Source organism: Triturus cristatus, chromosome 4_1 (genome assembly GCF_964204655.1).
Source record: "Triturus cristatus chromosome 4_1, aTriCri1.1, whole genome shotgun sequence".
In the NCBI taxonomy this organism is placed as follows: Eukaryota; Metazoa; Chordata; class Amphibia; order Caudata; family Salamandridae; genus Triturus; species Triturus cristatus.
In genome coordinates this window covers 323,991,382-324,014,789 of record NC_140585.1, presented here as the reverse complement: position 1 = coordinate 324,014,789, position 23,408 = coordinate 323,991,382, and the positions used below count along the sequence as shown (strand labels likewise).

The 23,408-nt window shown below is 47.1% G+C and overlaps 1 protein-coding gene across 6 annotated transcripts in view; it reads right to left on the bottom strand.

The window, feature by feature from the left end:
• LOC146854878 (sodium- and chloride-dependent GABA transporter 2-like) overlaps nt 1-23,408 on the bottom strand; it is a 1,159,405-nt gene that overhangs the window by 859,582 nt on the left and 276,415 nt on the right. The gene's annotated exons all lie outside the window — the stretch shown is intronic.

Below are 23,408 nucleotides of genomic sequence, written 5' to 3'. Positions count from 1 at the left end.
TCTTTTGATATATTGGAGCACTACTCCACATTTGATCTTGTCCCCCAGACAGTTTAGGTTCCAGGATAATATTCGGATTTCAAGGATGGACTTTCCTTCCATTGTGGTAGTTCGTAACTACACGTTGTATCGGGGTTTTTACACCAGCAGCACCCCCCGGAATACCGGGTCAAAGTCACCCAATTATCGTTAGCCATGTTAAGCGGATTAGAGTGGTTTATGAAAACTGCCTTCTTCAAGTCACAGTAAATAAAGAGAAAGAACGTTTTAAACACATTGAACAACCCTCTTCCCTCTCTTGTCCACCCCCTTCAAAAAGACCCCCTCCCCGCATCCCTGCATGATGGACCCAAAACCCTGCTAAACTCTGCAGAGTGCCTGTTGCCCCAACCCAACATTGTAAACTCTGGAGACCATGGACCTTCCTGCTAAATGGTGATAGTTCTTGTTACCATTAGACCAGGTAGGATAATAATGCAGTCTTATTAATTGAACAAGCTCCATGCTCCCAAGGCCGTACCCATTGCCGAGCAGAAGGAGTTAATGACAGTCAGAATACACAATAGATCTCCCACCCCGCCACCTGGGCATTGAAAGCCTCTCATCCCCAGACCACAATACTGTGTCACTGCTATTTGTCACCTCCATCAAAGAGGAGTATCTCCCTCATGTATCTAGATAAATTCCCCAGCAGCCGGCCTACACTTCACCTTATCCCCATCTTTCTAACCCTCCTTGTCCATATACTTGTGTTATAGGGCAAAGTCCAGGCCCCTGCAAAGAATAAATACCCGCTGGGATTTATTTTGGAATGTGGAGTGGAATTGTGTGGGGAAGCAGCAAGGTCATAGTCTCTTAGTGTTCCCCTTCATCAAGAGTGTGGTAATGAAGACGTCGCGTAGTCCATTTATTATGCAGGCAGTTTTATTCAAGTAAGATGCTACCAGGTAGAGCCCCACCAGGAGCAGCCTTCCTGCTGCTCAGCCCATACTCTAACTGACACTCCACATCCAGGCATCCTCACATTCCACAACATCACCATGCACACCAACATTCCACAGCACATTCACACAGCAGGTATCACAAAGAGCCGCATTTACCTCTCTACTTGGAGTCACTGAAGGATTGGTCATGGCATTATGGAGGAGTTGTAGCCCTGAATATTCAGAGATACCGATGATACAAGGGTCGTCATGTCATCTATAGTGAGCTGCCCTGCCCGCATATTAGCTGTAGCTTCTTGAAGGATGTCCGCACTGTCACTCTCAGGTGGTCCTTGTGTGATCCAGCTGCCACTGATTGGTGCTTTCTCATCCACCTTTCATAGTTCAGGGGATTTGTTGCATGCATTAAGGAAACCCTGATATGAGAGAAGTAAACGTAACAATAAAACAACCCAAGTGAATTCCCCCATTGTGGTAAATCACTTCAGGCCTTCAAAGGCATGTTACATTTGGTGAATAGATTGAGTGTAAACGTTAGTGTTGGGGCAAGCTAAATGGTAGGGGGAGGGGTTCCCATCAGCCAACACAATTTTTGTCCCATTTGAGGTTTTGAGTTAATAGTCCATATGTGTTTTCTATTGTAGCAGAATAAGAGTGGTTAATGCATTTGGGGATTGTGGACAAGATACAGTGTTCATTTGAGGATGGTGAATGAGTCACTTTTTTTCTTGTAGGCAACATTGGCAGTGAAGTTCTCTTTTCCATACTGTGGCGGCCCTAGGTTGGTGCCATTCATTATCCTGCCTTTCTGAACGAGTGAGTCAGTTTCTGTTCCTGGATGGTGGTGGTTCAGTTAGACTCAGTAGCTCATGTGCATCCAGTAGATCTCTTACAATGTGGTGCTTGCCTTTAAGTGAGAAATATAGACAACATAGGTAGTCCCATCTGTAGGCAATTTTTTCTCATTGGAAGAAAGATAGTAATCTTCTTGAATTCTCCTAGCTGAAACAGAGTGTGATCAGAGATATCTTAAAAGACCATAAGTGTGTTTCCTTTGAAAATAATCAGTTTTTGTTTACGGGCTTCATTGAGGATGTTCTGTTTGTCTTGAAAATAGTGGACATGTCAGCTCATCAGTTGTCAGATTCTTGTGTTGTTGGAAGGCTGACATCACTCTGTGGGTACAATCCAGGTAGGTCTTCTTATCATTGGAGCAACGGGGTGAAAAGATCTTGATTAGAAATGCCTTACTCCAGGGGCAGAGTATATTTTTGTACTGTGCATGGTTATCAAAGTTGTCAAGCTTCTTTGTCATTGCCAGGTCTGACACTCTCTTCTACCTGGTGTCACTCTACACAGGATTGCTGGGGATATTTAAGTCCTGACAAGGTTTCCCACTATCAGTTTTCTCTTAGAGTCTTAGCTCAGGGCTCTATTTTAGTTATCTCCAGTCAGCACAGCTAGGTTTCTCTGCAGTGGCCCAATGCCTGTCGTAGCTCTGTTTCACTGCTTCATCCACAGTCAGTATGTCTTCAAAGTAGGTGTGAGTGGAACTTTTGGAGCTTCACTCCTCAGAGTTCTATGGAGTTATAGAAAAACTCTGTGAGAACCCACAGGATTCCACCAATGGGCAAACAATATGCAGCTCGCTTGGCAATTTAGTGCCTGTAGCACGAGCAGCACTGAAAATCAGCACAAACGGCACTATGTGCTGCGCAAAAGCGTGCAGCCATTTAAGTATATGTTGCTGCAGCTCAAGTAGAGTGACAGCAAATCTCCTCAAATGGCAGCCCTGTGACTGATACCACTCTCAAACAGCCATGACTGCCTGCGTTAGAAAATCGTACTAGGGAACATCAAATCTCACTTGCGCTTGCTGGCTCACATATTCTGAAGCCTCATTGGAGAAAAATTGCACTGCGCTGCGATTGGAGGTATTTGGCCAGAACTCTGCGCTAACGAGTCATGCAGAGTTGCCAAAATTCCACCAATTCCGCAGGTGGATTAGAACATTCTGTCCACCCCTACTTCCAAGCCCCTTTCTGCAATTCTGGACACATTTGTGGTGGTAGGAGATTTCATTAGCGGTGACTCGGTGACGGAACTTAGCAGAGACACATCCTTGCAGGTCTCCACCCTGCCCCCTCCCCCCCGAATATATATATATTTTTTTTGCATAGATGCCAGTGGCCCAATGTTTTGTGTGACACCTTCAGTCAGTCCTGGCATTTCAGGTAACCAGCGCTACATTCTGGGGCTCATAGTGTGTGTGTGTTTTTTATATTGCATGTTGTGATTTCAAGCATGTACTTTCAATTACTACTGGGCAATAAAAAAATGTTTTTCCAGAGGAGACTAGCTAGTATAAATTACTGGGATGGTGTGTTTTTATGTTACAAAGCAGAATAGTCCATTTCTAATACTGTTGCTGCTTGATCTCCTTATGAAACAAAATATAGATCGACTCTGTTGGCCGGTTTGGTTCTCATCATGCACGATATTTCACATTGACAATGCTATTTGCGTGTAATTTTGAATGGCGCATTGAGAAAGCATTTGTACCAAGCTTCACTAAAAGTCAAGACAGAGACAGCATCAGTGTATCCATTTCTAGCACAAGTGGTTTGGAAAAAGGGGTGTGTGAATGAGAGAGTGTTTGAGAGACAGTGAGTTAGTATGTGTATGTGCGTGTGTGGGACTTGGCCTTTTTGGCTAAAGTTCCCTAAACTTTTTGCTCTCCCCCTAGACAGCTTTCCTGATATAGAATAGCCAATTTGGATGCTGTGGGTACTTCGCGACTGCTGATCAGTGACAAAGTAGCAGAGTTCCCTGTTTAAAATTAATGGTGATTGGTTGGCCATGGTTGGTATGTTTGCCTTACTAGTAAAAGTCCCTAGTGATGTGCACTGTGTGTGCAAGGGCTAGTAATGCAAGGGCACGCAGAGAAGGGAACTCAGGCCTTCAGTGTAGGGTCTGCACGCAGAATGCTAAGTTAGCATGTTGTCCTGACAAGTGCAACCACTTGTCAGGCCTGACTTTCCCTTTTACATACACATTGGGCACCCCTGTGGTAGATCCCAGGTAACCACTGGGCAGGGTGCAGTGTAGGTAAAAGGCAGAACATATACTGAGGTGTGTGCTATGTTTTGACAGTGAAAAACTCTCCATTTCGTTTTTCACTGCTGAAAGGCCATCCTGCCAAGAGGACAGAATGGGGAGGCTGGGTGTTGTGTTTGTTAGCCTAGGTTCCTGTCAGTTTATAATGGAGATGTGAAGTTTAGTATGTATGAACTCACAGTGTTATAACACATGTTTCTGTGAAGGTGGTTTTGTCACTGTGTGTTCGTAAGCCACTCTTTTAGAAAGTGGCTGAGTTTTGTGCTCTGAGCATTTCTGTATGTCTCTGAAATGTGGATTGTCTGTCTGGAACTTAAAGGTGAGTGGAGGTGGGAGAGGTCTTGACCCAGGAAGGTGTTGAGATGGCACAGGCTGCCCTTCATCCAGAAAGTAGGGGAGGAGAAGCCCTGAAGGTGAAAAGGCCTGGGCTGGTGCTATAAACCAATTGACCCATTTCCTGCTGAGTGATTAAGGATCTAGACCCCCAGTATCAAGGGGAGAGAGGTGACACTGGGAGGGAGACACCCAGAACTGATTTAGGGAGCGGTCAGGGACACCTGAGCACATACGACCTTCAAAGACATTAAAGGGTATAACTAGGAGAGTTGAAACCCCTGAAAGGGGGAATGAAACAGATATGGATTGAGACTGTAAAGGCTTCGACCCATTCTGTGATCAAGAGGAACCTCTACTAAAGAAGGAGCAATTGAAGAGACTGCTGTGGACAGACTAATCCTTCGTGATCTGGGGCTGGTCTGCAGTTTGCTGTTCTAACTAATGGAGAGGCTGTTGGGACTGTGCTTAGAGGTGCTGGGTCCCCCTGCTTGAAGAAGACTGTGCTTTGTGCTGTGTCTTGTAGCCCCCAGGGGCCCGAGGTGAGCTGGCTCCCTGTTTGGAAATACAGGATCATAAAGGTTTCCGGAGAAGTCCCAAGCAACGCAGTGTGCACGTGATTTTGCAGCTTGAGACCCTCAGAAGTTGTGCTGTGTGATCAAGGGCACGCAGGAGTAAGCTATGTCTCGGACGCGCTGGGTGCGTGTTGAAGTGCAGGCCAAGGCGTTGGTGAGGAGCGACTGGTCGTGGTGTGCACAGAGTGACGAGGCGAGGCTCGGACGTGCAGTGTGCGTGTCGGGGTGCTGCCCGGGTGTTGGTGAAGAACTCCTGGGCCGTGTGTGCACCAAAGGAAGAAGCGAGACTCGGATGCGCTGGGTGCGTGTCGTGGTGCAGCCAGGGGGAAACATCGTTTTCAACGCACGTGTTGCAACACGTGTCATTACAACTACTGTTTTACAATGCAAAATCCATTACAACGCATGTCATTACATCGCATAATCCATTCTCCGCGGCATTCGACACGATATCACACCTTAGGCTGCTAGAGAGACTGAGAGATTGTGGCATTCAAGATCTAGCCCTGAAATGGCTTTAAAATTTCCAGGCAGATAGAAACCAAACAACTATGCTTGGACCTTTCAGATCAAACAAAAATGGACTGGATAAAGGTGTCCCCCAGGGCTCATGCCTCAGTCCTACCCTGTTTAATCTTTACATGTCCCCGTTGGCCAAATTAGCTGAATCCTGCGGGTTTGAAATTATCTCATACGCGGACGATACCCAGCTTATTTTTAAAATCGACCCTAATGCCACGTCAGAACATCTACGTTTCGCAGCAGGAATGAACTCAATCTCCAACTGGATGACTGAGAATCTTCTCCAGCTGAACCCTAGTAAGACGGAAATCTTATTAGTAGGGAAAGCCTCTCTTTCCTAGTCTATTGAATGGTGGCCTAAGGAGCTTGGTCCTGCCCCGGCTCCGAAACAAGTTGTGAAGAGCCTGGGGTTCGCACTTGACCAGGCACTCTCAATGAAGGACCATATAGCTACAATCACTAGCTCCTGCTACTACAGTCTGCGACTATTGAGGAAGATGCTTCCTTATCTCCCCATTAAGCACCGTAGAACACTAGTACAGGCCATGGTGATCAGTCGTCTCGACTACGGCAATGCGATGCTCACCGAAACTCGGCCCTTCCCTGCTCGGAAAGCTGCAGGTCATCCAGAACACGGCTGCCCGAATGATTCTTGGCCGTCCGGCTGGCTCGCCTTCAGTCTCCATCCTATCAGAAATCCACTGGCTCCCAATTAGGAAGCGCTCCCATTTTAAGACCTGCTGTCTACCTACAAAGCCCTGAACGGCTTAGGACCCAAATACTTGGCTAACAAATTAACAAAAAAGACCTCAATCTTTAATTTACGGTCCAATGCCATGGAACTACTAAAGATTCCCAGAATACGCCGACCCGCTCAGGGGCTAAGTCCTTCTCTTGTCTCGCGCCGCGCTACTGGAACTCGCTTCCTATTACCATCCGGAATTGTCCCTCCCTAGCTGTCTTTAGGAAAAAACTGAAAACCTTTCTATTTCTAACTCCCTAATGCTTGACGTGATGCCCTTCCCGCCTTCCTCTCTCAGTGAACGATCAAACAAGCGCCGAGATGCCCTCGGGTGAGTCGCGCGCTATTGAAATATTCATAACATAACATAACATTACAACGCATTTCCCAAAGTAACGCCCCGGCGGAGATAGAATAGTAATTGCATTGTAATGGATTATGCGTTGCAACGACATGCGTTGTAACGACATGCGTTGTAATGGATTTTGCGATGTAAAAAATGTGTTGTAATAACACCCGTTGTAACAGGTGCATTGTAAAGTGTCATATTCGCAGCCAGGGCATTGGTGAGGAGCGCCTGGACATCGTGTATACCAACGGAAGAAGTGAGTCTTGGACGCGCAGTGTCCATGTCGTGGTGCAACCTGGGTGTTGGTGGAGAGCGCATGGGCCTCGTAGACACCAAAAATAGAAGTGTGTCTCGGACGCACAGGGTGCATGTCATGGTGCAGCCTGGGCATTGGTGAGGAGCGCCTGGGCATTGTGTGCACCAAAAGAAGAGGTGAGACTCGGACACACGGAGTGTGTGTCGTGGTGCAGCCAGGGCGTTGGTGAAGAGCGCCTGGACATTGTGTGCACTGGGAGAAGAGGAGAGGCTCGAACGCGCAGAGTGCGTGTTGAGGTGCAAGCGGAGCTTTGGTGAACCACGCCGGATCGTCGTGAGCACCAGAGAAGAGGCGAGTCTCGGACGAGCGGTGTGCGTGTCGAAGTGCAACCTGAGACTCTGGTGAGGAGTGCCTGAGTAGGGAGTGCACCAAGTTGGAAGTAAACTATCCGCAGTGCTGAGGGCGGATCTCAGTGTGGACTGAGACTGCCGGAAGGAGGGCCAAGTCTTTGGGCCCCCGGAGTCAACCACAGCGGCCCAGACCGGCACCCATGGAAGAGCTGAGCCGCCGGCCCGAGTCCGTCGCAACTCATGACGGAGTTCTGGATCAAGGCCCAAGTCACTGACGTCGGGGAGGAGAGTGGGGTCGCGGCCCCCCCAGGTAACGTGGATCAACACCTAGGGTGGGGTGCGGGCCCGGAGGGACACTCTCTCGGCCTCCAGTTTCAGTCATCTGCGCAAGCCTTTGCTTTGGCTCGGATCCCGGCCCTTGCTGACCCAAGGAGGGGCAGTGCTGGGGCCGGAGTGGGAAGCAGTACTTTTGTGTCATCATTGGATCCATAATGGGGGCACTGTAAACAGAGCACGTAAAACTGTCATATTACACTTTGTATTATTGCTGCTAACGAACTATCATACTGTCGTATGACGCCTGACCTCATTTGTGCCTGATGAACTACATGCTGGGTGCGCTACGCACTGCATTATTTTTGCCTTGCATATTACCTGATTGTAATGTGGCACATTGCATTATTTCTTCAGTGCACAGTATCTGAGTAGAACGTGGTGCAGTGTATTATTTCTTCATTGCACCGTGCAGAATTGTAGCGTGACGCATTGCTTTGTTTCTTCCTGGTACAGGGCGTGGTGATACGCATAGCATAATTTCTCCAGTTGCAAAGTACATGACTGTGGTGCTACATATGGCATTGTTTCTCTGTTGCACAGTATAAGAGAATATCCTTACGCATTGCAGTATTTGTTTCCTTTTGCAACGTGTGTGATACTAGCAATACGACTGGCCTAACCTTTTGGACGCAGTTAGAATTGAGATTAGCTGTTGGTTAGAAGCAGTGGTTGGGATTAGAACCTACCAACCCACCGGAAAGAATACTACCCATTCTTATATGTTGATTTTGTATCATGTGGTCGTATCGTATAATTGCTTATATAAAGATTGTACTCATTTTATTTAAAACTAGTGTAGAGTCGGTGGTGACATCATGGGGTTACTGTGAGCGTGGTTGCACATACTGAACACTCGTGCCTTGGAGATAAGCCTGGCTGCTCATGCCAAGCTACTAAGGGGGTGAGCAGGGTTATCACAGATGATGTCCTTACTTAGCCTAACGTTGAAGCGAGAGGTCAGAGACGCAGCATTTGGTGGCGGCGGTAAGCCATAAGGACCCCTACTTCCAACAGTGTGTAAAAGTGTGTTTGTGTTATGCTTGCTAGTGCCAAACATAGAGATGTTACCTATGGAAAAATGCCGACCCTGGCACACTGGAGGTCATCTTTGACATATATGGACCAGTATTATGCTCCGTTCAGTACTTTGAAACATTATCCGCCTTCACTGGTGAGCAGAAGCGGCACGGATCAGAGAGAGCAGCCTACGGCGAGATGGTGCAATGTGTGTGCAGAGGGGGCTGGAGCAAAGTAATATTCAGTATTAGAATTGATACAATTATTTCACAATTATTCAAAATGTAAATTCAGGATAGGGTCCTGTGATCATAAGCCCCACAAATAATTTTGTAAAGCTTGCTCCAATGAACACTAGTACCCTGTAAGGTGATAGTTCAAGTCCTATGCCCCAACACGTGTAATGTACCTCTGATTCGGCAAGAAAGAGAATCTGGTTCCAATTTGGACAATCCCTGTTAATTCTTTGCTCCATAGATTGTCTTGTGTGTTGTAAACTTAATGAATTACTAGTGAGAACCAGAAAAGTCTCTCTGGTCATTTACAATCCTGTTTCTCCAGGTGAAGAATTGAGCTTCTAAAGTGTTTTTAAAGTATTAAAATCAAGTTAGCCTTCCAAGAACTCAGCATTCTAATGAGCAGGACTTCCAGAGCTCTCATGTTAGCTTCATGCCCATAGGTCATTCAGTCCCATTATACAACTAGAACTACACGTGTGAGAATGTAAAAATACCTGCGGCTTTATTTTACATAGGGCTCAATGTACTTGTTTGCCTTGTGGCACCACACCTTTAACTAGATGTTCTGGATGCAAAAAGGCACAAGGAGCCCTATTACAAATAATGCACTGCTCTGGCGGCAGCCATTAGTGAAAGGCTGACTTGCTGTTTGAAGCAGAGGGCCTGCCTTCCACTGTGCAGGAAGTATCCAGCCATTTCTCAAAGGGTAACAGAGATTCATTTGCAAGTGGGTGCAGAGAGTGACTGTACCTACCTGCAGTGGTGAGTGTTTGCCAGGGAATGTGGTGCACGGGCAGCCACACCCCCATGCTCATGACAAAAAATGGGCAACATGAACATCCGAAAAGAACAACATTTGCTGTAAAAGTTCAGCCATACAAGTTAATCGCTGAAAAAGACTGTCCCATGTTTATACACAGCAAGAGAGGTGGAGATACAGATGTTTCCCACCATTTAAATGAGCATTGTTTTACAATCTACTTAAGCATTACAGCACTTTTCTCATAATATTACAAACAGTTTTACACGCAAATTACCACCCTCCACCCCCAAATAGAGCCAGAGCATCCAATACTGAATTACCTTTCTCTTTCAGCTCTCTCTATGGAAGAATGCAGAGACCTAAATATCACTATATCACAGAAAGAAATCCAACAGGGTATGTCTCAGGCAAGACAAAATGGATACCCCTGGAGCGATCTAAGAAATCCACATCTCTACTGACATCACGCCTTGTCTGTGCTTTTCAGGAGGTCCGTCAGGTGACCTCCTTCCCTCTAGATCTGAAAAAGGCCACCATTGTGGTGTTTCTGAAAGAGAGGAGGCCCCCGCAGGAGTCCAGTTCTTACTGAAAAATCTCCTAAACACAGAAGTGAAACATGTTTACTGGCAAGCAAAAAAATACTCTTTAAAGTAATACATTCACTCATTCATGGAGATCAGAATGGCTTTATGCAAGCGCAGGGCACCCATTACTGCAACAGCAGGGTCAATGCATTGGCCAGGGCACATGAACTCTTGGCGTTTGAGAAGCTCTTCAACACAATCTATTAGCCATATCTGCACAAGGTTCTGTGAAATATGGTCATCAGGCTTGGCTCCTGGAAATATGTGCAAATGCTCTGTACCTACACATGCGTGACAGTCAAGGCCAATGAGTTACTGTCCCCTTTGAAATAGAACAGGGCACCCATTGTGGGGCCCATTCTCTCCACTTGTATTTGCTATGAAGATGGAGCCTCTGACACATTGGCCTAGATGAGACACACAGTTGAGCAGTTTCCACTGGGCCAATGGATGCGAGGAAAAGTTCTCTCTAAGTGCAGATGACATGCTGCTAAGTGCAGATGACATGCTGCTAAGTGCAGATGACATGCTGCTAATCGTGCAACGACCAAGCACGTCCCTTCGTAGAATAAGGAAGACCCTGGAAATATATGGGGATACTGCCAGACTGAAGGTGAATTAGAGTAAAACAATAAGCTTCTCACTGCCAGGGACTTTTCCTGAGATGCAACGCATCTTCCAATTACGATAGCTTGTGGCCACTTCAAATACTTGGGGATGTGAAGGACAGTTAATTCAGACAATGCCAGTGGGCTCGAGTTTGACCCTCTCTTTAGGCACACCAGAGGGGAACTTGATAATTGGTCCAGATTACCACTGAATGTCATGGGACGTGGTGCCCTACTTAAAATGGTCGTCTATGTACAGCTGAACTCCCTGTTGTCCCTCCTGCCACCAACAGCTAAAATCCCTTTTGCATGGGAAGCCATGGGGTGTGGGGGCAATTCAGGTGCATCCCATCAGAATGTGATTGGTGTGAGAAAGTCATGCCTTTTGCCCAGTTCACCCCCATTTTCTGCTTGGTACTGATGGTAACTGACTCTCTGGTGCCCTGCTGCCCTTACCAGTCTCAGGGCCAGGGCTCTGCTGTAAAAGTATGTGGTCAAATTACAATAGGCAATGACAGACGACTGTAGGTCTCTAGTAGATAATAAGGCAAGGGGAATACAGACTACCTATAAATAGGTCCCTAGTATATGAAAGAGCAGAGATGTTTAGAGGCCGAGTAGATTTCGTGCACTGGAGTGTGCACTGCTGTGGTACCTGCTCTCATTTTAAAAGCCAGCCCAGCCATGCTAGCTGCATTTAAAGTGAAATTGTTTGCAATGTATTAATCCAGCTATTTAGGTTTCACCTGCACATTGCTTGCGCTGTGCTTGTGAAATCTATTGTCTTTAATATAAACTTGAAAGGGACTTGCATCTCGCCCCCTCTCTTTCCTTGCATTTCACTGGTTCCTGTGCTTGCCACTTAATTTTTCTCCATTTTTATTGGCTGTAGCATATTTTCCTACATTCACCTATGCTTGTTACCCTCTGTTTCTCCTATCGGTTTCCTATTCCTGAAATACTGTTAACAGCTGCTTTGGTGGAACAATTTTTTCATAAAGTTTTTTATCATTTTGCTTTCTCATCTTGCAGCAGATTTAGAATCACAATATGTTACACTGCCGAGACTTAAACCAGGACCCCCAGCTCTTGAGTCAGCTGCTCAGGCCACTGCCCACATCCTCTCCACTCTCACGAGACTTCTTATATTTTCCCTCTCTTCTCTCTGCCCATTGCCCTCTCTCTTAGTTTACTGCTCTCTGATGCTAGTCTTCTTTCACCCTACCCTGGTCTCTAAACTCTGCAGCACCTTTCTAACATTCTTTGTAATCTCACACTCTCTCTGGCGCCCCTCAAGTTTCCTCATCCTCTCCAGTGCTATTTTTCCTCTCTTGGCTATCTCTTCCGTTGTTACTCTCTGCTGCTTTTCTCTCTCTTTTTCTCTCCAGTTATGGTTTGCTGCAGTGCGATACATCATAGTGCCGATATAGGCAACCTTCCCCCTCCCCTCCCCTCACCCCACGCAAGATGAATATAGCATGCACTGCATAAATAATCACACAAAAGCAGGTTTGTTGGAAAACAATATGCTGCAGGGTTATACCATACAAATGTATGCCAACGCCACGCCCCTATAGTTAAGCAACAATATGTTAATAATATTGCCACTGTGCTGTTTTTTTGCTTCATGCATAACAAAGAGCCAACTGAAGCCCGGCAGCTGCTCCTGTTATTCGTCATGATCAAACTGACAATGCCGGACTCTGTCATGGTGCACCCTGCCCAGCTCCCACGTTCCACATGTGGGGATGGAAATTATCTGGGGCTTACATCAGTGACATAACTAGCCCTTATGCCGCCTGGGGTGGTCCATTCGTTTGCTGCCCCGCGGCGGCCGCATTGAGGAGTGGGGTGCTGGCGGTTTTCTCAGCTTCTGGCCGCCCCCTCGACGGCCGCACTAATGAGCGGGGGACAGATTACCGCCCCGAAATGGCACAGGTAAGAGCTGAGGGAGGCCACTGCCCCCAATAATTGTGCCGCCTGGGGTGAACCGCCCCTCCTTGCTACGCCACTGGCTTACATGCTGTGTGAAACCTTCCTAAGGATCCCGGGGCACAACAATATTTTCCCTCCAATGAAAACTAAAACAATATTTTAGCTTTCCACACACCTAAGACCTCGGTTATTCCAATGCAGGAGAACGAGGGAGAGGTTGTGGCTTAACAGATAGGGTGGCTGACATTAAATCTGGGGAACCAGGTTCGAGTCTCAGCAGTGACCTCCACCATCATGTGATTCTGGGCAAATCCCTTAATCTCCCTGTGCCTAAAATGAATGTGTTCGTCTGTAATGCAACTGGTGCTCATGTAAATCGCTCTTATACCTTCAGTTCGTGCTGTATAAGATTGCACACAAAAACGAAGTAATGGAAGCCCTGGCTGCATGGACCTCACACTAGCTGACAAAGCAGCCCCTTTAGATACAATGGGGCAGATTTACGTTCCCTGGCGCATCCCTGCAAATCAGCAGGGATGCGCCAGGGAAGATGCGTTACGCAAGTTTGCCCTTGCGCCACCGCAGATGCGCCGCATTTACAATGCGGTGCATCGTGGCGCAAGGACAAGCAGATGCGTGACGCATCTGCCGGCGTAAGGTTGGCACAGTGCTGAGGTTGTGTCACAAGCACGACGCAACTCCAGCACTGTTCCAACCTGCGCTATCCCTAACATGGTGCGTCACGCCTTACGCCTGCTTGAAGCAGGTGTAAGGATTTGACGCACCAGCGTCGGAAAAGTGACTGTGTGAAATCTTCGTCACTTTTCCGAGGCTTTTTCCGACGTAACGTCCACCCTGCATACATGAAACCTGACGCGGGTTTAATGTGGCGCAGGGCTTTACAACGTGATGCATCTCCCTAGATGCGTCACGTTGTAAATCTGTCGCAGCATGTTGCTAGCTTTGCGCCGCAGGAAACTTGAGGGGGCCCCCTGCAAGGTATGTGGAGGGGCCCCTCGGGGCTCAATTAGGTGCTCCCGGGCCGGAGCATCTTGCTGTGGGGGCCCCTGGAGCTTGCCCCCTCCCCCCCCTCCCGCCAAACCGCGGGGGATGCGGGGGCCTGTGTTACGCCCCTGCAAGGCTGGTGAATATGGGCTGATCGATATGTGGCTCATCAGCTAATCATAGAATGTGTCTGCACAAGTCAGCTATTGGAGCAATGGAGGACCGTATCCTCTGGCACCAAGGAAACAACATCCGCCAGAAGAGGCCACAGCTTAAAGGATCACCTGCATATCGGATTTAAACATAATTTGGAATTAAAGTTGCTTTCATCTAAACCTCAGCTTGTCATGCTCTGCAAAGTGATACATGTTCTAATGAGGCCCACGCTCTTCGTTTCGTTTCCGTTCATATACTTCCACCTAAATAAAAGCTTGTATTTTTCATTCAAAAGCTAAATATTTATTTGGAAACACCAACTAATAATGTTTATTAAATCCTCAAATGTTCCACAGAGGTGAAAGCTTATAATTTTTACTTTAGGCTCTGATGTACTAATGCCAACATGGATGGATTTTGTCTTGCATGATTCCACCTATATGGGATACGAGGCTGAAGCCATGGTCACTAGTAGAATCCTTTTAATGTTTTGTTACTTATAACGCATGGCCACACCTTCAGTCTAAACACAAATGTCAACTTTTTGGGGTCTTGTTTCTTCATATTGCTTTATACATGGCCAGCTTTAGGTATCTGTGCAGTCGCGCTGGGCACTGACCTGTGGAGGGGGTGCTGACCTCTGTGTGGGCGGGGGGGGCACTGTGTTTAGCAATATCTTATGATTTGATAGATGAGGGGCACTTTTGCCCAGTGGTAGTGAGAGAATCCGAGGAGGCGGTCGTGGGGTGTGGGTGGCGCCAAAAGTGATTGTCTCACCGGGTGCCATCAGCGCTAAAGCCGGACCTGGCTTCATATTGCAAGCTTTCCATGTGTGCCTTGTGTTCTTATTGGTGGATTAATCGCAAAACACATGGCAGAGAGAAGGAAAGGCACAAGAGAATCAAAATATGTGCATTTGGTGTTATGTAGAAGAATGTATGAACGCCTTCCTATGTACCAAATGTTCCTATATATCAATAAGAAGCAAGCATTATTGGAGAGAATGAGACATTCCCTAGGGCCTTGCTGCACTGTAGTGGCTTCACAGGGTGAGTATTCTTTGTGCTTTTTGTTTACATCTTTTTGTATTTATGTGGGTTAATGTCCCTCCTTAGTGGCTTATCGTTTTACTTCTGGCCTAGAGATAGCGTTAGCTTCTTACTAACGTTCTGTTTCACGAAAAATGTAATAATACTTAATAGCATTTACACAAAATGGCCTATGCATCAGCCCACGTAATTTATTGATTAGTGAGCGCATCATCTCTCATCATGGTTCAGCCCACAGAGCAGCATACATACAATAGGGCAAAGAGTGTGCCCAATTCAGCTATTGGCTTGTGTGAGAAAGTGCCCTCTTTCTTGCATGGTATGCCCCCACGTTTTGTTGAATTAATGATGTTCTTTGACTGAGTGTGCCCTGGGCTCCTGTTAATCAGATACCAAGGTCCTATGTTCCTTCCCTAAAATTGCAGTGAAGCCTAAACCCAATTGGCATCTCTGGCCACATGTCAGCCTCTGGTAAATGGTACCACAGGTACCCAGGGCACTGTGAACAGAGAAGGCCTCTAAGGGTTGCAGCACCTATTGTGCCACCCTTTGTGGTCCTGTACCCTCACACACACACACTGCCTTTGCAGGCTGTGTGTCTTAGTGCAGACCAAAGTGAAGAGTCGACATGGCACACATCTCTGTGTGCCATGCCCACAAACCACTGCCCTGGCATAGATCCGTCACCCCTCTGGCAGAGTGCACTATACCAGTGGTGAGGGTACAGGTGCATGAGCCCTGTACCCCTACAGGGCCTAAGTCCATTCTTGGGCATTGTAAGTGCAGTGCTGCCATTCAGAGAATATTTGTTGCTGGGAATTTGTCATTACGAACTCCACAACACCATAATGGCTACACTGAAGACTGGGAAGTTTGGTATCAAACTTCTCAGCACATTAAACCCACACTGATGCCAGTGTGGGATTTAATGTAAAATGCACAACAGAGGGCATCTTAGAGATGAGCCCTTAAACTCGACCAACTTCTAGTGACCTGACTGAGTGGCTGCTCAGGCTGCCACCAACAGACATGTTTCTGGACCCCTGGGTCGAGAGCCTGCTGCTCTCGGGAGCCTGAAACAATGCTCATCCGGAGATGACATGCCACGCCTCCTCCCCAAGGATGGGCAGGGTTCACAAAGGGGAAGCTTCAAAGGCATGCCGCCTTTGTGAGCCTCCCCAGACCATTTGCTGCTTTCAGCAACTGATCCCCACTGGTTCTACCCCCAACTTTGGGCAGGAGAGCCAGGGAAAAACAAGCGAGGGAAAGAGGTGTGCCCACCTCTGACAACTCCACCCCTCAGGTGGGGGAGGTGAGGTGAAGCACAACTCTGAGTCCCCGCCATCTTGAGGATGGGGGGACCCAACAAACCAGACACAGGCTCCTGCCTCCCTCCCACGGTGGCACTATAGGGGGTGTACCCACTCAAGGGAAGGGACCCATTGGTTCCTGCCCTTACCTACATGTAACACCCCAAAATCTAGTATTTAGGGGCACCCTGAACCTTGCTTCCTCAAATCCAGTCTGACAATAAGAAGAAAAGAAGAAGAAGGACTGAACAGCCGTGCAGCCAGCTAACAAGAGGAAGACGCCCACTGACTTGGCCCCAGCCTTACCGGCCTGTCTCCCCTCGAACCTGCTCCTGCGAATTCCCAGTGTGTCCTGAAGCCAGCAACCTCGAAAACCCTGGAGGACCTGCCTGCCTTCACTTCCAAAGACTGCTTCTCCCGTGTACACCAGATTTGTTCAACTGTAACCTCTGGCAGCAGCCAGAGACCACGAATCCAGCCCACTCTGCACCAGCCGAACCCGGCCCGAGCTCGAGTGGAAAAACACCATGAGGAGGTCCCCCCGGTGATCCTGACCCGAGATCCAGTGACCCCTGACCTGCCTCAAGCCTCCAGCCGACGCCTGCAGTCTAAATCCAGAAGGCCCCCCCTAACCGCGACCAGGAGCTGGTAAGACGATCCGACCCCAAAAGGCACCCCTGCACCCGACGCCCATGGCCTTGTGTGCCCAAACCGATGGTGCCTAACCAACTCTCAACTTCCCAACTTACCTCTCCAAGTGGTTGTCGCACCCAGAAGTCCTTTGTCTCCCTGCCTGCAGTGTTTTTGCAAACCGGAGGTTCTCCATAGAAAACAACAGGGCGCCCGACGTCGAAACAGCACTCTGCAGCTGAAGGTGCACCTATTGTGCTACTTTGTTTCCCCATTTGTCCTGACCTTAACCCTAGGAGCTTTGCTCCCACAACCCAGTGGCCTGCTTGCCAGCAGCTACCAACCGGAGGCCCCTTTCCCCCATTGGATAACATTGGGCCTCAATACTCTGCACCCGGCTGGCCTAGTGCCGCTGAAGGTGCAACAACAGTGCATCACTGACCCTGGGGACCCCTGAATCTAACCCCAAAACCTTAACTCCCACAGTCGATTACTTACCTACGAACCGTTAACCTGATTTTTCCTCCGTAGGATAACATTGACAATTTTCTTCCAAAAAGTTTCTTAGTGTGGAGTTTTGGAATCTAAACATATTCTTTAAAAATCGCACAAATAACCAAAACGTACTTACTTACCTGTTTGCAGGAAATGTTCCAGTGCTAAATCTAGGTATCCAGCACTGAGTTAAAAAAGTAACGTAAAAACTAACTTACCTGTGATTTACTACAAAAGCCTATTCATTTCAATGTACTCTATTTGCTAAGTGTTGCAACCTACTGCATCCCCTGTAAATCAAACAAAGTACAATTTGTATTGCATTTTCAAACTGCTCTATATTCAGCAACTTATTACTAAAAAGTATTTAATGCTTACCTGTGCCAGGCTTGCTTGGTTCTAAAATTAAAACAACAGTATATATTTTTATACAAACACAATTGGCCTAGAGTTCAGTTCTTGAGTGTGTGAATTCATTTGCTGACTGAGTGTGTACATCAAATGCTTAACACTGTCCTCTGATACTGCCTTACTGCTCGACCACTCTACCACAAATAGAAAGTAAGGTTCTATCTAACTTTAACCTCTGCCTACCTCTGGGGTCACTTGGACTCTATACACACTATGCCTCATTTTGGTGTAGTATTTATAGAGCCAGTTTCCTACAGCTTGTGGGCAGTTTGACACATTTTCTTTGGTTCAGCCCCCAAAATAGCATGTGGTGATGATGGTGTCCATTGAGTGCCAGCATTTTCCCATTACTTCCGATGCCTCACTGGAAAGAAGGGTGACGTGATCGTCAGAGGAATATCCCTTCTACAAGAGTGCACCCTTACAATACTCTGTTCTTGTTTACAAAAGTGGAGACACACACTATAATGCATGATTGGCAGGTTGCTTCTCACTCTGAGAGCATGCCGAGGGTTTCTGTCCTTTTGTTTGAGAGCAGAGTCAGGTGGGAGAGGAACCTAGTACCTGCAAGGCTTTCTAGTAGGCTGCAGCATGTTCTGTAATTTAACAGCGTATGGCTGGAGCCTTCTCTGCACTTAAATGGCATCAAACAGCATGTCATGGTTGTGAACCACTAAGACAGTAAATGCCTTTCATCCTGAATGTCCACGCCACTGGATGTCTTAGCTGACTGAGTAGACTGTGCTTCTAAACAGTGCAAGCCACAAAAGAAGTAAATTTATTAGTGGCCATTTGCTTCATAGTACATTACACTCCTGCCTGTCATTTATAACTTTGGACCGCTAGCCAAGATACTGGACCAATGGATGACTTCTCTCAGAGGGTTGGCATTTTAGAAACTCAAGTGCCAGACAGCCACGACAAGTGGTGCATCCTGTTCTGGGTGTGAGCTTTATTGGTGTGCCAGAGTTGGCTTGTGTTCCTACTCATTCTCCCCTCTGTAAAGGGACCCATTGAAAGAACTGCAGGCTTCCCGATTTCCCTTCCTTAGTGGGCCATTCAGCATGGGAAAGGAGTACTTTATGGGCATCTTCTAACTCCCAGGTAGAGTGTCAAGAGAGGGTGTGTACTGCAAAGACGCTGCCAGCTGGTTGTAAATGTCTTGGTAGCACACTTTATACCCATCTCAATGTATCTAGAAACAGCAAAACCAGAGCTACTTAATACATGCCAAATTTCAGCGAATATGCTGTGGGCCCGGGGTTAATGAAGTCTGCTGTAAGTGATCACTGCTCCAGTGGCATGAAACTTGCTTAAATCAAGTACCGATGCCAGCTTGCCTGAGCAAGTTCTGTGCTGCCTGTAATAACCTGTCTTTTCTGCTGTCCTCCTGCTTACTGCGGCTTCAGGTACAGCTGCAGGATGAGTGAGCAGCCATATTACAAACCACACTGCAGAAGTTTAGGGGCAAGAAGGACATCTACAATAGTATGCTATGCTTTTTTAATACCCTACTTTTGGTAGCATGGATTAGACTTCATACTGTCAAAGAAGATTATTTCTCTCTCCTTTGTGCAGAGTGATGTATAAGAGCATTTACTTTTGTCCCTTAAGAATCACCTCTAGTCTCAAGTTACTCACTCATTGTGTCCTGACACTCCTACCCTATCTAATGAGACTTTCCTTATCTGACCACTTAGTCAACTTTCTCACTTGGCAAGCCCACTTTGGATGAATAAACAGGGTTCTAGGCATATAACTTTAGAGGTTCAGCCTGTATTGACTGAGAAACCTATTTCTGATTGTATTGAGACTGGCATTCTCAATAAAAAGATCAATAAATAGAAAAAACAACAAATCCTGTTGACCCCGTATGTCCCAAAACCGACAGCTCAATTGCTCGGGTGTGCATAAGTGCTAAAGTCACAGAGCAAATAGCCACCTGCAAGTTTTAAAAGGCATGAAACCTTTAATCAAACTAAAACTGAGAAAAGTGGCTTGCCTTGGATTCATGAATGATATCTTCTCCCCAAGGAAGTCTTGTACTCCTTGCTGGAGAAGATCCTGGCACCTGTTCATCAGATATGTTTTTGCTGAAAGTAACATGTTTCTGTCACATGATTATGTTCCACAGATTTGTATTGAGAGAAAACATATATAGACAATGAAATATCAACTGACTCTTTTCTAGTGAGAATTCTGGTGGCTTGCGTGAACTCCTCTACGTTTTCCTACCCAGAATCCCCTGCAAACCACAAAAATTAGCTAAAAAAATCACATTTTGCACACATTTCTGTGTGTGATTACTGTGCCAGCACAAGTGTCCTACCACCCAGCATTCTCCTCAGTCTCTTGAGTAAAATGATACCTCACTTGTGTAGGTGGGCCAAGGGCCTGTGACTGGGGAGGGACAAAAACATAGGGATTAAGGGTGTAGCACAGCAAACTCTAAGTGCTACATTTAAAAAAAAATGTTGTAGGTGATTCTGCTTTTTACACCCACACAAGTGAGGCATCATTTTACTCGGGAGACCAGGGGGAACACTGGGTGGTAGGACATTTGCACCGGCACAGTGATCCCGCATAGAAATGTGAGGAAAGTTTTATTTTTTCAGCTACATTTGAGGTTTGCAGGGGATTCTGGGAAGAAAAACGTTAGGGGATCCATGCAAGTGATACCTCCCTGGACTCCTCCGGGTGTCTAGTTTTCAGAAATGTGTGGGCTCGTAGGGTTCCCCAGATTGCTGCTGAGCCTAGGGCGAAAAACGCAAGTGCCCCCCTTGCAAAACCAGGTTGTTTTGTAATTGGTAATTTTGATGTCTCCACAATAGGTTTTGGGCTCTTACCTGTCGCTGTTACTTGGCCCAACCACAAAAGTGAGGTAGCATTTTTATCAGGAGACCTGGGGGGATGCTGGGTTGTGGTAAATTTGTGTTGGCCGGTGATTCCACAACTTTCCCACACAGAAACATGAGAAAAATGTGATTTTTTTGTCAGCTACGTTTTAGGTTTGCAGGGGATTCTGGGCAGGGAAACGTTGGGGGATCCATGCAAGCCATACCTCCCTGGACTCCCCCTACTATCTATTTTTCAGAAATGTGTGTATTTGGTATGTTTCCCTAGATGGCGGCTGAGCCTGGGGCCAAAAATGCAGGTGGCCCTTTGCAAAACCAGTTTGTTTTGTAATTGGTAATTTTGATGTCTCCACAATACGTTTTGGGCCCTTGCCTGTCGCAGGTACTTGGCCCACCCACACAAGTGAGGTACCATTTTTATCAGGAGACCTGGGGGAATGCTGGGTAGTGGGAAATATGTTGCAGCCCAGTGATCCCACAACATTCTCACACAGAAAATTGAGTAAAATTAGATTTTTTTAGCTAAATTTGAGGTTTGCAGGGGATTCTGGGTCGAAAATGTTGGGAGATCCATGCAAGCCATACCTCCCTGGACTCACCTGGGTGTCTAATTTTCAGATATGTGTGGGTTTGTTAGGTTTCCCTAGATGGCTGCTGAGCCTGGGACCAAACACGCAGGTGATCCCCTTGAAAAAACAGGTTGTTTTTTGATAGATAGGTGGGCGCCTGTGTTTTTGGTCCCGAACTTGCAGAAATGTAGGGGAACCTAAAAAACCCCGACATTTCTGTAAACTAAACACCCATGGGAGACAAGGGAGGTGTAGCTTGTGTTGATTCCCCAACATTTGTATTCCAAAAATCTGCTGCAAACCTCAAATTCAGCTAAAAAGTGACATTTTCTTCTATTATCTGTGTAACAAAGTTGTGGGATCACTGCAAGGCACAAATTTCCTACCACTCAGCATTCCCCTCAGTCTCCTGATAAAAATTATACCTTACTTGTGTCGAAAGGCCAAGTGCCTATGACATGGAAGGGCCAACAACTTGTAGAGATTGCGGGGGGCCCAAAGCGGGTCCAACAGGGTAGTCAGTTTATACGTTTTTGACTGATGCTACTTTGGACACCCCCACAAATGAGGTATAATTTTTATTGGGAGACCAAGGGGAATGCTGGGTAGTAGGAAATTTGTGCCTGTGTGGTAATCCTACAGCTTACCCACACAGAAATGTGAGGAAAATGTGATTTAATGTTTGCGGGGGATTCTGGGTAAGAAAACGCTGGGGATCCATGCAAGCCACACTGCTAGTCAAGAGTCAGTACACGAACACCACCATCCATGCACACCACCAGCCAAGCACCATCCACGCACACCGCTAGCCAAGTGCCATCCATGCACACTGCCAGCCAAGCGCCATCCACCTACACTGCCAGCAAAATGCTATCAATGCACAGTCAGCCAAGCAATATCCACGCACACCACCAGCCAAGTGTCACCCACGCATTCCACCAGCCAAGCATGATCCATGCCCATTTTGGGAGCCCCCACCCCTACATATAATTCAAAAACATTCTGTGGGAGGAAATGGGCTTTCTACCCCCCCAGGGGGCAGACCAGGAGCTATTGCCTCAATCTGCCTCCGAGGGGGCCAGAAAGACTGTGGAATAGGTGGGGAGATGGGGAGGTGGGGGCAATGGCATGCCCATCTAGGGAAGCCCCCAGCCAAAAATTTACTAAAATAAATCCCTGGTGGCTAGTAGGCTTTCTGCTCCCCAGGGCGCAGATTAGGGACTATTGGGGGGCATAAAGACTGACTATTCCAAAGTTATTTGGGGAGAGCAAAGTGTCCAGTGGGTGGATCCCTGCTCGGGGATCACCATACTGGGGCGACCCCTAAGCTGGGATCCACTACGGAGATTCTCTCCTTTCTGATGATACCTCTCATGACTTTCTACGTGCTCAGATGCTGTTTAGGGCTTAAAGAAACCCAGAGGGATTTTTGTGCCATGTGCACAGACGCACCGAAGTGGTTAAGGCAAGTGTGGTTACGCTTGCGTAGTCCGACCATGGGTGGCCCTGCCTGCGTTGTTCTGACTGTTCCCCGTTTTACTATACATAGGGCTCAATGTGCTTGTTCCCGCCATGGCACACTTTAACTAGATGTGCTGGATGCAAAAGGGACAATATGCCCTATTAAGGATAATGCACTGTCCTGGGAGTAGTCATTAGTGCAGTGCTGACTAGTTGATTGAAGCAGTGAGTGACTGCACCCACCTGCAGTGGTAGGAGCATGGCAGGGAATGTGTCACTCAGTCAGCCACACCCACATGCTTATGACCAAGAACAGACAACATGAACATCTGGAAACTGCTGTTGCTGATCCTAAGGTATAGGTCAAACATTTGTTGTAGAAGATTTAGCCGTACAAATGAATCCCTGAAAACAACTGACACAGAGCTCCTCACTGTTTATACACCGCAAGAGATCTATGGCTTTCACAAGACCTTAAAAGGAAATTTTCCCTAATCAAAAACCTATCTGCAATAGTCCCATATTATCCAAAGCATTAGCTGCCTTGTACACCATTGCTCACTTAAACCTTAATAAGTCCGAGCTCAACTGTCGTGTTCTAAAATCTCTGTGACATGACATCTTCAGAAAGAAGATACCTCGTGAAAAACAAGCCCTTGGGGCGTGACTGAGCTACCGAACATGGGGCAGGTCTCGTCTGATCTCCGTCATCCATCCCATGCATCCGAGGCAAATCACTTGAGGAGCCCGGAGTGGGGCTGGTGAGTTTCCTCACACAGCACAGAATTTATGAATGC